At 44.0% G+C, this 13,574-nt stretch overlaps 1 protein-coding gene across 3 annotated transcripts in view; it reads left to right on the forward strand.

Annotated features, from left to right (window-relative positions):
• The first annotated feature begins 1,224 nt into the window (after window positions 1-1,224).
• The window catches only part of CUL2 (cullin 2), an 86,126-nt gene continuing 73,776 nt past the window's right edge, over window positions 1,225-13,574 (forward strand). The window contains exon 1 of one of the 3 annotated variants that reach the window (XM_008002789.3): window positions 1,225-1,407. The gene's annotated coding sequence lies outside the window, so the exon portion shown is untranslated. Of the gene's footprint in view, window positions 1,408-1,472; window positions 1,656-1,829; window positions 1,939-13,574 lie in introns of those variants that run through there. The other 2 variants (XM_008002790.3, XM_008002791.3) reach the window with 2 other exon arrangements.

The following is a 13,574-nucleotide window of genomic DNA, read 5'->3' on the forward strand; positions in this document are numbered from 1 at the left end:
CCCTGTCTCTACAAAATACAAAAAATTAGCTGAGTGTGGTGGCGGGCTTCTGTAATCCCAGCTACTTGGGAGGCTGACACAGGAGAATCACTTGAATCCGGGAGGCAGAGGTTGCAGTGAGCTGAGATCATGCCACCACTGCATTCCAGCCTGGGTAACAGAGCAAGACTCTCTATCCAAAAAAACAAAAACAAAAAAGGACCAGACATGTTGCATTGTTAACAAACTAGTTGTTAACCTTGTGACCTCTGTAAAGGTCTCAGGGATTTCCAGAGGTCTGGGGACCACACTTTGAGAATCACTAGATTAAAAAGGAGGAAACACAGGAGGAAAAAAGGTCACATAATGGAAACATATTGTTGAATTGAATTTAGTGTATAAAAACTCTTTAATGAAATAAAGAGTATAGACTTCAAGTACTAAGAGAAGCTAGAAGAGGAGGAATCCCTACAGTCCCTACAGAAGACTGTTAGGGATTGATCAGGTCAGGAGGCAGGGTTTTAAATGGGCCTTGAAGGGTTGGTGCAGTTTGGAAGGAAGGGATGGGAGGGAAAAGCTTGCTGAATGGTATAAATGAACAAGACCCTGATGGTGAGCTCTTGAGGATATGAAAGGCAAAAAAGCACTACGGAGGGGCTTTTGTTCCCCTGTGGCCCTGCATATATGAGGAGGTGATGAATAATTCTACATTTTTGTCAACTTTACCGTTTAAAACTCCAAGGGAGGAAAACGCTTCAAACTGATAGGCTTGGGGCTTGGTGAAGGTGGGCTATTAGTGACAAAGATGTGAAGTTTCTTTATCGAAAATACATGTATGTTCAAGAAGTTCTCTGTAGATAAAAACTAACTAGAAAAAGAGTTTGTCAGAGAGGAGAAGTAGTTTTACTAATATATTTTTGATCATTTGCAAAGCCCATGGAAGTGTGTGGCAAGACGATTGTGGTGTCTTAGGATATTCACAGAGGTCTGAAACAAGGAAAACATACTTCTGTTGAAAGCACCATTCCAACATATTGTTATTATCAGTCCCTGGACTAACGGGTAGTGAGTGGGTACTGTGTCCATCAGCTCAGCGAACCGCAATTGCCTCATTGACAGCAAGCCCAGCAAGGAATCACTTGGAATATTAATTTTCGTGGCCTTTCGCAATCACATGAAGCTTGGCTCCTTGCGCTTGCCGTAATGCGGCCTCTACCATTGCTTTCCGGTGGCGGGGGGGGATTTGGCAGCAGCGGAAGAAGGAGACCGGAGGGTGTGTTTTGGGGAAAGCCGGAGGCAGAGGAGGACGATTGTTTTACGAATCCCGTAATCGGCCCGTCCTTCTCCCCTTCCCCCCTCCCTACCGCCCCTGTCCCGCCGGGCAGCGGTGGCGGCCTTGGACTTCGCTGTCTTTCCTCGCGGAGACAGGTGAGTGTCGGCGCGCGGGCTCCCCGGGCTTCGCTCCCCACCCCCCGCGTCTCCGGGGCCGGTGGCGGCGGCCGGCCGGGGAGGCGGCCTCGGCGCACAGTAATGGCAGCGCTGTGAACAGGGGAACGCGAGCTGACAGCCGCCGCCGCCGCCTCCGCCCACCTTCCTCGCCGGGGCTTCGTCTTTCACTCCTTCGGGCTGCCTCCCCCTCCCCTTGTCCCCTACCCCTTGCCCTGCTTCTGCAGAAGGTAACCCCGCTGAGGGTCGGGGAGCCGGGCTGCAGGCGCCGGGAAACTTCCCTTCCCGGTTAATGGGTGGCGGGGCTGGGGCGGAGGAGAGGAGTTGGGGGCGACGAGGTGTGGGGAGAGGGATGAAACGGGGAGGCCCGGTAAGATGGTATCCTGTAAGTGACCTCGGCTCCCCAGAGCGCTGACCCCTAAGCCCTGCCACCCCCTGGACTGGATCCCGGGCCTCCCCAACCCGATCTTGGCCGCCTCTCCCGCGGCCCCATTTTCCTCCGAAGGAGGGAAGGTGAGAGTGCCTGTACTCTTCTAAATATTTACGTGCTCACACGAATACACAACTCTGTGTGTTTGTGTGTGTGTGGGGGGCATCTCATGCATCCTTACCACGAGTGTTTTCACTTTTGTTTCTGCAGACTGCAAAGATTGATAGCTTTGGGGAGGAGTATCCTACGTGCATGCTAGCTAGACCTCTTGTCTCAACACTTAGGGTCTGGTGAAATAAGATCCTCACAGGCTTTCTAGCACTTGCTTACCCTCTAGGGAGTCTGGACCATTCCCTACCATTACGTGCAAGCAAATAAAACATCTGTGAATTGCAGACTGTTATTAATGTTAAGCCCACATCTTTGCCCCATGGATTAATATTAACAGTTGAAGGCCAGTACCCTGGGCGTTTAAATTTTGAAGATAAGATGCAAAATATTAACATTCGCCATAGATTGTGACCGTTCAACATAAACGTCTTTGAACTAGACCTGGCCCAAGCCTACCTTCGTAGTAAAGTATGGGAAATAATCACTTTGATTTGATTGACAACTGACTACATAATAATCGCTTAAAAACATTCAAAACACTGTTGCCTACCCTTTAGAATCTTACATCCCTTTTCAAGACAAACACATGAACATAAATTAGCTATACTTTGCTTCTTTTGCCCATATACAGTATCTGGAAGATGCTTCGAAAAGAGTCACGTGAGGTAACAGAAGTACACAGGTTGTTTGTTTTGAGATGGAGTTTTGCTCTTGTTGCCCAGGCTGGAGTGCAGTTGTGCGATCTTGGCTCACTGCAACCTCCGCCTCCCGGGTTCAAGCAATGCTTCTGCCTTAGCCTTCCATGTAGCTGGAATTACTGGCATATGCTACCACGCCCGGCTAATTTTGTATTTTTAGTGGAGACGGGGTTCTCACTATGTTGGCCAGGCTGGTCTCGAACTCCTGACCTCAGGTGATCCCCCTGCTTAGGCCTCCCAAAGTGCTGGGATTACAGGCCTGAGCTACAGCACCCAGCCCACAGTGTTTTGAATTACTTGTTTTTTTCAGTTGCTGTTTATGAGTTGGGGGAACATTTCTACAATGTGCATGCACATAGCGTAGGAAAAATTCCTTTTCAATTGCCTTTTAAGTATTTGGATGTTCTCCTGCATCTGAAATACTCTTCATTCTCCATCCTTTCTGGTGGCTTTAAGTGTTCTATAATTGTGAAGATTATCCATGTCTTTTACCCTCAGCAGTTTGTTACTAGATTAAATGTTATGGACCTTCTTTAAAGTCGTTTTTGTGTTGTCTGTCAGTTGACAAATATTTATTAAGTACCTGGTTTATTTGTCAAGCAGTGCTGCAGGCATTAAAGATACAAGAGTAAACAAGACACATTACATTTTTTTTTTTTTTTTGAGATGGAGTCTTTCTGTCACCAGGCTGAAGTGCAGTGGCATGATCTCGGCTCACTGCAACCTCTACCTCCCAGGTTCAAGCAATTCTCCTGCCTCAGCCTCTTGAGTAGCTGGCACTACAGGTGCATGCCACCACGCCCAGCTAATTTTTGTATTTTTAGTAGAGACTGGGTTTCAACCTGTTGGCCAGGATGGTCTTGATCTCGTGAGCTCGTGATCCACCCTCCTCAGCCTCCCAGAGTGCTGGGATTACAGGCGTGAGCCACTGTGCCTGGCCGACCCATTAAATTTCTGTCCTCGTGGAGTGTCAATTCTGGCTTGGGATGGAGAGACAGATGGTAAATAAGAAGTAATCTCAGAGAATAAGTGCTGTGTGGGAAATAAGGTAAGGAGTTGTGGTAGTAATTGGGGGATTACTTCAGATACTGTAACCGGAAAAGACCTTCCTGAGGTAAAGTTTGAAATTCTGGGGGAAAAGTTTTCCTGTTTTAGGGAGGAGCAAATGGAAAAACCCTGAGGTGCTATCAAACTTGGATCCAACAAACTGAAATTGGCTTAAGGTGGACCCTTATAGAGATTAAAGGTGGGTCCTAGCCAGGGGCTGGATCATGTTGGCTTTTGTTCTTGTGATACATTAAAAGGCTTTTGGAACTCTTCTAAACTGGGAGTGATAAGGTCTGATTGAGAATCAGACTCAATTGGAGAAGAGGAGAGACGCAAGGAGACCAGTGAGAAGAGCAGTGGCTGTGGAGGGTTAAGGTACAAGTGAAAGGTTTTGAGATTTATTTTGGAGTTGAAGATACTTATTGAAATTGTCATGTTTTAGATGAGCATGCAGTGGGACAGGGGTCACTCCCGGGCTTTTGGCTTCCGCTGGAGAATGATGATGCTGTGTACTGAGATGAAGGTTGGGGGGAAGCAGACTGTTGGATGGGATGGGGTTGGGTTGGACATGTTAAGTTGGATCTCATTGTTCAAGTGGAGGTGAGAAGTAGGTGATTGGAAATAAGTGTAGAACTTAGTGAGAGGTTGAGGAGTGATTCACTCATTCAACAAGGGCTTCTCAAGCACCAGCTTTAAACCAGATGTGTGGATATAGTAGTTTAAAAATCTCTGGCTTCATGGAACTTGACTTCTAGTGAAGAGAGAAAGATGGATATGGAGAGTCCTCAGCATTTATTTATTGGTATACTAATGTTTTTAACAAAAACTATATTCACGTGACTCGAAATTTAAAATGTTAGTCTGGGCAACATGGTGAGACCACATGTCTACAAAAAATAATTTAAAAAAAATTTGCCAGGCTTGGTGGCACATGCCTGTAGTACCCACTATTGGGAAACTGAGGCCAGATGCCCAGGTTGGAAGTGGCAGTGATCTATGATTGCACCACGGCACTCCAGCCTGAGTGACAGAGTGAGACCCTGTCTCTAAAACAAACAAACAGAAAACCAAAATATACAACTGTTAATAGGGAATACAATGAAAATCTCTCTCCACTTCTTGTACCCTTGTCATCCAGCTTTCCTTAGAGCCAAACATTGTTAGCTGTTTCTTAGATATCCTTGGAAAAAATATTTGTGGACATATAAGCAAATATTGTCCCCACTTTGCAGAAATGGGAGTACACTTGCTTTGACATTTGTATTTTTTAGAGTGTTAAGTAGTACTTAAGTTACGACATAGGATGAGAACACAGAGAATGTAGAAAGAAGAGGAGAAAACTGGAGTACTGCAGTGTATTCTGATTTGGTCCCTGCCCTTGTTAAGTTCATTTGTTTATTTATTTATTTATTTTGAGATGGAGTCTTGCTCTGTCACCTAGGCTGGAGTTTGAATTTTTAGTAGAGATGGGGCTTCACCATGTTGGCCAGGCTGGTCTCATTAAGTTTTTGACCTACAGGTGTGGAGTTGTTTAAAAAGCTGTTTCCGGCCAGGTATGGTGGCTCAGGCCTGTAATCCCAGCACTTTGGGGGGTTGAGGTGGGTGGATCACTTGAGCCCAGCAGCTTGAGACCAACTTGGGCAACATGGCGAACCCTGTCTGTACAAAAAATGTAGAAAGTAGCCAGGTGTGGTGGTGCATGCCTGTAGTCTGAGCTACTAGGGAGGTTGAGATGGGAAGATTACTTGAACCCAGGAGGTGGAGCTGCAGTGAGCCACTGTACTCCGGCCTGGGTGTCAGAGCAAAGAGGAAGTCATTGTGTTACCCAGGCTGGTCTCAAACTCCTGGGCTCAAACAATTCTCCCACCTCAGCCTCCATAAGTGTTAGGATTACAGGTGTGATCCACTGTGCCCGGCCTTTTTTCTTTTTTCTTTTTTTATTTGAGACGGAGTCGCTCAGGCTGGAGTGCAGGGGCTCAGTCTCAGCTCACTGCAGCCTCCGCCTCCCTAGTAGCTGGGACTACAGGCACCCTCCACCACTCCCAGCTAATTTTTGTATTTTTAGTAAAGATGAGGTTTTACCATGTTGGCCAGGCTGCTTGTTTCTTTATTTTTATCTTTTTGAACTTTCATTTTAGATGCAGGAGGTACACACGTCGGTTTGTTAGCTGGGTATATTGTGTGATGCTGAGATTTAGGATACAATGATCCCGTCCCTCAGGTGCCGAACATAGTACCAAACGGTTTTCCACCCTTACGCCTTTCCTCCCTCACTGCAAAAAGCTGTTTCTTTTTGTGAGACTTTACAAAAGTTTGCACTGTTTCTTTTGTGTTCTACCTTATCTGCCTGTTCTTTGTGTATTCTGGAAAAATGTCTGGCTATGATTGAAAGCAATGTTTCATATGCACTATCAGTTTTGGGTTTTTTTTGAGATGGAGTCTCGCTCTGTCTCCGCCTCCCGGGTTCACACCATTCTCCTGCCTCAGCCTCTCGAGTAGCTGGTACTACAGGCACCCGTCACCATGCCCGGCTAATTTTTTGTGTTTTTAGTAGAGACGGAGTTTCACCACATTAGCCAGGATGGTCTCTATCTCCTGACCTTGTGATCTGCCCACCTCAGCCTCCCAAAGTGCTGGAATTACAGGCGTGAGCCACCGTGCCTGGCCCAATCAGTTATTTTTATTTTTATTTATTTATTTATTTTTTTGAGACGGAGTCTCGCTCTGTCACCCAGGCTGGAGTGTAGTGGCGCGATCTCAGATCACTGCAAGCTCTGCCTTGCAGGTTCACGCCATTCTCCTGCCTCAGCAGGGTTTTTTTTGAGATGGAGTCTCGCTCTGTCTCCGCCTCCCGGGTTCACACCATTCTCCTGCCTCAGCCTCCCGAGTAGCTGGAACTACAGGCACCCGCCACCATGCCTGCTAATTTTTTGTATATTTTTAGTAGAGACGGGTTTTCACCGTGTTAGCCAGGATGGTCTCAATTTCCTGACCTCGTGATCTGCCCACTTCAGCCTCCCAGAGTGCTGGGATTACAGGTGTGAGCCACCACGCCCAGCCAGTTATTTTTTATTATTATTTTTTGAGACAGAGTCTCGCACTGTCATCTGGGCTGGAGTGCAGTGGCGCAGTCTCAGCTTACTGCATTCTCCGTCTCCGAGGTTCAAGCGATTCTCCTGCCTCAGCTTCCTAAGTAACTGGGATTACAGGCTGCCCAGCTAATTTTTTTGTATTTTTAGTAGAGATGGGGTTTCACCATGTTGACCAGGCTGGTCTTGAACTCCTGACCTCATGATTCACTTGCCTCAGTTTACCAAAGTACTGGGATTAACAAGTGTGAGCCACCACGCCCGTCCTACTATCAGTTATTTGTAAGTAAATTGATGACAGGATCGGCCCTAGAATCTTAGGAAGACTTATGACTGGCTCATGTTAAATCTTAGAAGAACAAGCTGTGATTTGGAATGTTGTGAGATTTATTACAAGTTATTGATCTATGAGATGTATGACTGAACCCTCTCTCAGTAATCAGTTAATCACAATATCTATTCAGAGTGATTTGGCTCTGTGCCTGGGTTTGAATCTTAACAGTAATGTATCTGTCATATTGCAGTTAGCATAATCTTTGGGTTACCTTTAAGAATGTATAGATTTCTATGTCAGTACTTTATATTTGGCTTTTCATTGGGAAAGGCTTATTGGAGACAATTCCTTTGATTCTTAAAAGTTTTGAGACAGTAGTATGTTAGGTTAAGATTGTCGTGTTGAATCTGTAGAAACTTTTGGGGTATCTTGAACCCTGTTGATTTTTCTTTTGGAGGAGGAGAGGTGGGGTATTTTCTTTTGCTTTAAGGTGGGGTATTGTCTTGTTTGCTTGTTTATTTGAGACAGAGTTTCACTCTTGTCACCCAAGCTGTAGTGCAGTGGCCCGATCTCAGCTCAGTGCAGCCTCTGCCTCCTGGGTTCAAGTGATTCTCCTGCCTCAGCCTCCCAAGTAGCTGGGACTACAGGTGTCTGCCCCCAAGCCTGACTAATTTTTGTATTTTTAGTAGAGATAGAGTTTTGCCATGTTGGCCAGGCTGGTCTTGAACTCCTGACCTCAAGAGATCCGCCCTCTTCGGCCTTCCAAAAGTGCTGGGATTACAGGCGTGAGCCACTACACCTGGCCTCTTTTATATAGTTTAACATTATAAATAATATTAGTTATATCTATTAATTCAGTGACAGTCTTTTTATATTGTAGGTTGCTTTTCAAAGAATGAAACATGGATTTACTATATGTAAATTTTAAAAAATATCTTAGCCTTGTTTTAATTCAGTTGAAGGAGAGAAAGTACAGGTTATACTCCAGGCTGATTTTGAACTTCTTGGCTCAAGGATTCCTCCTGCCTTGGTCTCCCAAAGTGTTGGGATTACAACAGGCATGAATCACTGTGACCCGCCTATGTTTTATAATCTAATCCTATCAGTATTTTCTTGCTCTGATTTGTTCCAGTTTTGACCTTTAGTTTAGCCTGTGTCCTTTTGACATGCCCCCCACCCTCATTTTGTGGGGGGAAAGCACCTTCTGTTTTCTGGCATCATAGATGTTCTAGGTTCAACTTGTATTTTTTCCTGCTTCAGCCTTGGAATCAATCACTTTTCCAAGGAGGAGCTCTGGTTCCTTTTATTGGAGAATAATATTTAGAAACCAAGATCTAAGTTCTATGTGTGCTCATTGCCACCGTGGTGTCATTGCTCCTGGGCCCTTCTCAGTGAACAGAGCTAGAAATATATGTGTATTCATCCATGCATACACAAACATCTATGTGTATATCCCTTTATCTGCATGCATATGTGTGTTTGTGTATTCAAAACCATGAGTTTGTAAATGATGCCTTTGACTACAATTCATTACCACAGGATTAATGCTTGCCTTGCCCCTTTATTTATAACTGCTGTTCTCTGACGGTGGGAAATAGAAGATAACTTTCTTTTTTCTTTTTCTTTTTTTTTTGAGATGGAGTCCAGCACAGGCTGGAGTGCAGTGGCTCGATCTTGGCTCACTGCAACCTTTGTCTCCTGGGTTCAAGCAATTCTCCTGCCTCCACACCTGGCTAATTTTTGTATTTTTAGTAGATACGGGGTTTCACCATGTTGGCCAGGCTGGTCTCGAACTCCTGACCTCAAGTGATCTGCCCACCTTGGCCTCCCAAACTGCTGGGATTACAAGCATGAGGCACTGTTCTCAGCCAAAGATACCTTTCTAATAGTCATAGTAATTATGTAAGTAGTGTATGGTTACCAAAATAATGAATAATGTGACATCAAGAGAAAGATCCCCAAGTAGAGTAGTCCTGAGCCTTCAGAAAAATTTTATCTCAAAATATTTCTCTTTTATTTGATAATAGTCTGTCTGAACCAAAAATAATATTTTGTCATCATAGTTCCAAGTATTGTTTTGATTAGAATGCATCCATTTAAAAATTTTTAGAGAGCATTTTGCAGTGAGATTCAGATACTTCTCTGATATCAGAACTTTGTACCTGTGGTCTAGTTTTTAAGCACTTCAAACGTGCGTAACATAAAATTTACCAATTTAACCGTCATTAAGTGTATAGTTTAGTGGTGTTAATTGCATTTACAGTGTCATTGTGACCCTCACCAGCATTTCCAAAACCACCATTTCCAAAACTTTTTCGTTACTAGACAGAAACTGTGCAACCATTAAGCAGTAGCTCCCCATTTCCCTTTCCCCCAGCATCTGATAATGTCTCATCTTCTTTCTGTCTTTATGAATTTGCCCACATATATACTTTTGTTTAAGTAGGACCATAAGATATTTTTCACTTTGTGTCTGGTGTATTTGACTTAGCATAATGTCTTCAGGGTTAATCCTTGTTGTAGCATGTATCTGAACTTTTTATTTTGAGAGACAAGGTCTGGCTTTGTTGCCCAGGCTGGAGTGCAGTGGTGTGATCATAACTCACTGCAGGCGAAATTTTTTTTTTTTTTTTTTTTTCAGTCAAGATGATGTCTTGCTGTGTTCCCAGGCAGGTCTTGAACTCCTGAGCTCAAGTGATCCTCCCATGCTGGCCTCCCAAAATGCTGAGGTTACAATCTTGAGCCGCCTCACTGGCTCTCTTTGGGATTATAAACAGGAGGTGTCAAGAAGGTTGCTAGAGGGATAATTGATATGCATCTGCCATAACTGTATCCCCTGTTTAATTATTCTTCCGTGCCTGTGTCTTCTATAGCAGTGTCAGGACATAGGTTTTAATGTATTATATAGAAGCCAGCAAATACAGTAGATTGTAGTGGTGCGGTCACATCTTGGGCTCAAGCGATCCTCCCATCCCAACCTCCCTTGTAGCTGGGACTACAGGTGCATGCCACCACACCTGTCTAATCTGTTTGTATTTTGTAGAGGCGGGGTTCACCATGTTGCTCAGGTTGACTGCGAACTCCTGGGCTCAAGCAATCTGCCTGTCTTGTCCTCGCAAAGTGCTGGGATTATAGGTATGGGCCACTGCACACAGCCAAAAAATGTGTTCTCAGTGTTTTGATAATTTGTGTAAAGGCTGGTTGGTTCTAGCTTTGTCTAGTATTCATACAAAATGGGCTTACTTGTCATGAGGGACTCAGAAATTCAAATTCTCTAACTTACCTGAGATCGGGGATACATATATGAGAATAGTTTTTAAAAAAATGTCGGTTTCTTAAATTCATTGACTAGATTATTGAACAAAAAATGAGAAAGCAGGTGAAAATGGCATTAAACTTCAAGCTGATAAGAGCGATGTGAAAACTTAAAGTACAGACTGTGCAGGCTTATATGGGAGTCTAAAGTTCATTGCAGAGAGGGGTCTTTTATTCTGGTGCAGTGGGTTTATTTTTGGAAGCAGGTAGCTGCTTTTTTGAGACAAGATCTTGAACTTTTGGCCCAGGCTAGAGTGCGGTGGTGCCATTGTAGCTTACTGTAACCTTGAACTCTCCCTGTGCTCAAGCCAAGCTCCCACCTTAGCCTCCTGAGTAGCTGAGACTCCCTGCAGGCATATGTAACCAGAGGGCCTAACTACTGTAATTTTATTTTTTGTAAAGACCAGGTCTCTTAGACCTCTCACCAGGTCTGTTCACTCTTTTTCCCAACTCATTTCTTTTTTAAAAAAACATACTACTGGCCGGGCGTAGTGGCTCACACCTGTAATCCCAGCATTCTGGGAGGCTGAGGCAGGTGGATCACGAGGTTAGGAGTTTGAGACCAGCCTGATCAACATGGTGAAACCCCATCTCTACTAAAAAAAAATACAAAAATTAGCTGGGCGTGGTGGCACACGCCTGTAATCCCAGGTACTTAGGAGGCTGAAGCGGGAGAATGGCGTGAACCCGGGAGGCAGAGATTGCAGTGAGCCAAGATTGCGCCGCAGCACTCCAGCATGGGTAACAGAGCGAGACTCTGTCTCAAAAAAAAAAAAAAAAAAAAAAGCAAAAAACGTACTACTAGAAATTCTATGCTGGGTGCAGTGGCACATGCCTGTAATCCTAGCACTTTGGGAGGCTGAGGCTGGTGGAAGCTTGGAAGCTTGAGCTCAGGAGTTCAAGACCAGCCTGGGCAGCATCGTGAAACCCCATCTCTACAAATACAAAAAGGTAGCTCAGTGCAGTGGGTGTGCCTGTAGTCCCAGTTGCTCAGGAGGCTGAGGCGGGAGGATCACTTGAGCCCAGGAGGTCAAGGCTGCAGTGAGCCAGGATCATACCACTGCACTGGGCGACAGAACAAGACCCTGTCTCAAAAATAAATAAATAAACAAATAAATAAATAAAAGGAATTCTAAAGCAGGAGAGTCATGATGGAAATGATGTTTGTGGAGTACTTAGAGCTCTGTGGGTCAAACCTTACTGCAACAAAAAACATTGCACCCTTAACCTCCAAGTAAGAAAGGGAATTCTTAGTTATATCCAATGGCTTGCTCATTTGATACAGCAAGATGAAAATGTTTAGATGCATTCTTCGAGCTTTTTTTTTTTTTTTTGGGATGGAGTCTCGCTCTGTCACCCAGGCTGGAGTACAGCTCACTGCAAGCTCCACCTCAGCTCACTGCAAGCTCTGCCTCCCGGGTTTACGCCATTCTCCTGCCTCAGCCTCCTGAGTAGCTGGGACTACAGGCGCCCGCCACCTCGCCCGGCTAGTTTTTCTATTTTTTAGTAGAGACGGGGTTTCACCGTGTTAGCCAGGATGGTCTTGGTCTCCTGACCTCGTGATCTGCCCGTCTCAGCCTCCCAAAGTGCTGGGATTACAGGCTTGAGCCACTGCGCCTGGCCTCTTGGAGCTTATTTTAATATTAAATGATGGCAACATATTTGGTCAGTGTGCACCACTGGGAGCTTTGGGTCCACCTATGGAAATGGAAAATAATGCCAAGTTAATATGGTATTCCACCTGCCTGCCTCCCTTATTCGCAGTTTTGTTTTCTGCATTTTAGTTACCCATGGTCAGTGGGGTCTGAAAATATTACATGGAAAATTTCAGAAATAACTCATAATTAAATTCTGTACTGTCCTCAGTAGTGTGATGAAATCTTGCACTGTCCTGCAAAGACATGAATCATCCCTTTGTCCAGCATCTCTACGCTGTCGATGCCTCCTGCCATTATTCACTTAGTAGCTGTCTTGATTATCAGATAGACTGTTGCAGTTTTGCAGTACTTGTGTTCAAGTCACCCTGATTTTACTTAATAAGGGCCCCCAAAGTACAGGAGTAGTGATCCTAGCAATATGGATACACCAGAGAGGCTTCTGCCATAGAGTGCTTCCTTTATGTGAAAAGTTGAAAGTTCTCAATAAGGAAAGAAAAAAATAATAGGCTGAGGTTGCTAAGCCCTAAACAGGCTTAATAATAGGCTGAGGTTGCTAAGCTTACTAAACAGGTCTAGTAAGAATTTTTTTCTTTCTTCACAATTATGAAGGAAAAGAAATTGTGAAGAAAGACATTCTTACCAGTTTTGCTGTCAAACCTCAAACTGTAAAAGTGATAGTTACATTGTGTAATAAGTGCTTAGTTAATTTGGAAAAGGCATCACACTGGTGGGTGGAAGACATGAGCAGAGACAAGTTCCACTTGATGGCAACCTACTGCGCCAGAAAGCATTGAGCCTATTTGAAGACTCAGCAAGGGATCCCCAGAAACGAATGACACCAAGCCATGTAGTCTAAGTCAGGGACGGTAACACATATTCAGGAATACAGAAGGTTAGTAGTAAGTAGCCTGATGCCAACCTTCTGATGCCTGTGTCACTCACTTTACTTCATCTCATTACATAGGCATTGTATTTTCTCACACCTTCACAAGAAGGGCAAGTACAGCACAGTGAGATATTCTGAGAGACCATACTCATGTAACTTTTATTATAGCATATTGTTATAATTGTTGTATCTTATTGCTAGTTATTGTTAATCTCTTACTGTGCTTGATTTATATATTAAACTTCATCATAGGTATGTATGTATATGGAAAAACATAGTTTCAGGCATCCCTGGAGATCTTGAAATTTATCCCCTTGGATAAGGCAGGGGACTACTGTAAGGCTCTTTATTGGATCTTAAGTATTTTCTCATTTTGTGCATTTAGAAGGAAATCTGCTCTAAGCCTATTGAGTGGCATTTAAATTGTGGTGTCTTAACTATCTGAAGTCAGTTTAGAGCACTCTATTACATCTTACTGGTAATTTTTGGATGCCAGATTTTTATTGCTGCTGATGATCAATACTGAAATAAATCATCATTCAGGAGTTTTATTCACTATAAAGAGAATCAAAATAGTAAGAGGTTAGCCATTTACATTATTGATAATTATACTTTTAGAAGGTAAGTAAAATACGAAACAC

The sequence above is a fragment of the Chlorocebus sabaeus genome, chromosome 9 (assembly GCF_047675955.1).
Source record: "Chlorocebus sabaeus isolate Y175 chromosome 9, mChlSab1.0.hap1, whole genome shotgun sequence".
Taxonomy (NCBI): domain Eukaryota; kingdom Metazoa; phylum Chordata; class Mammalia; order Primates; family Cercopithecidae; genus Chlorocebus; species Chlorocebus sabaeus.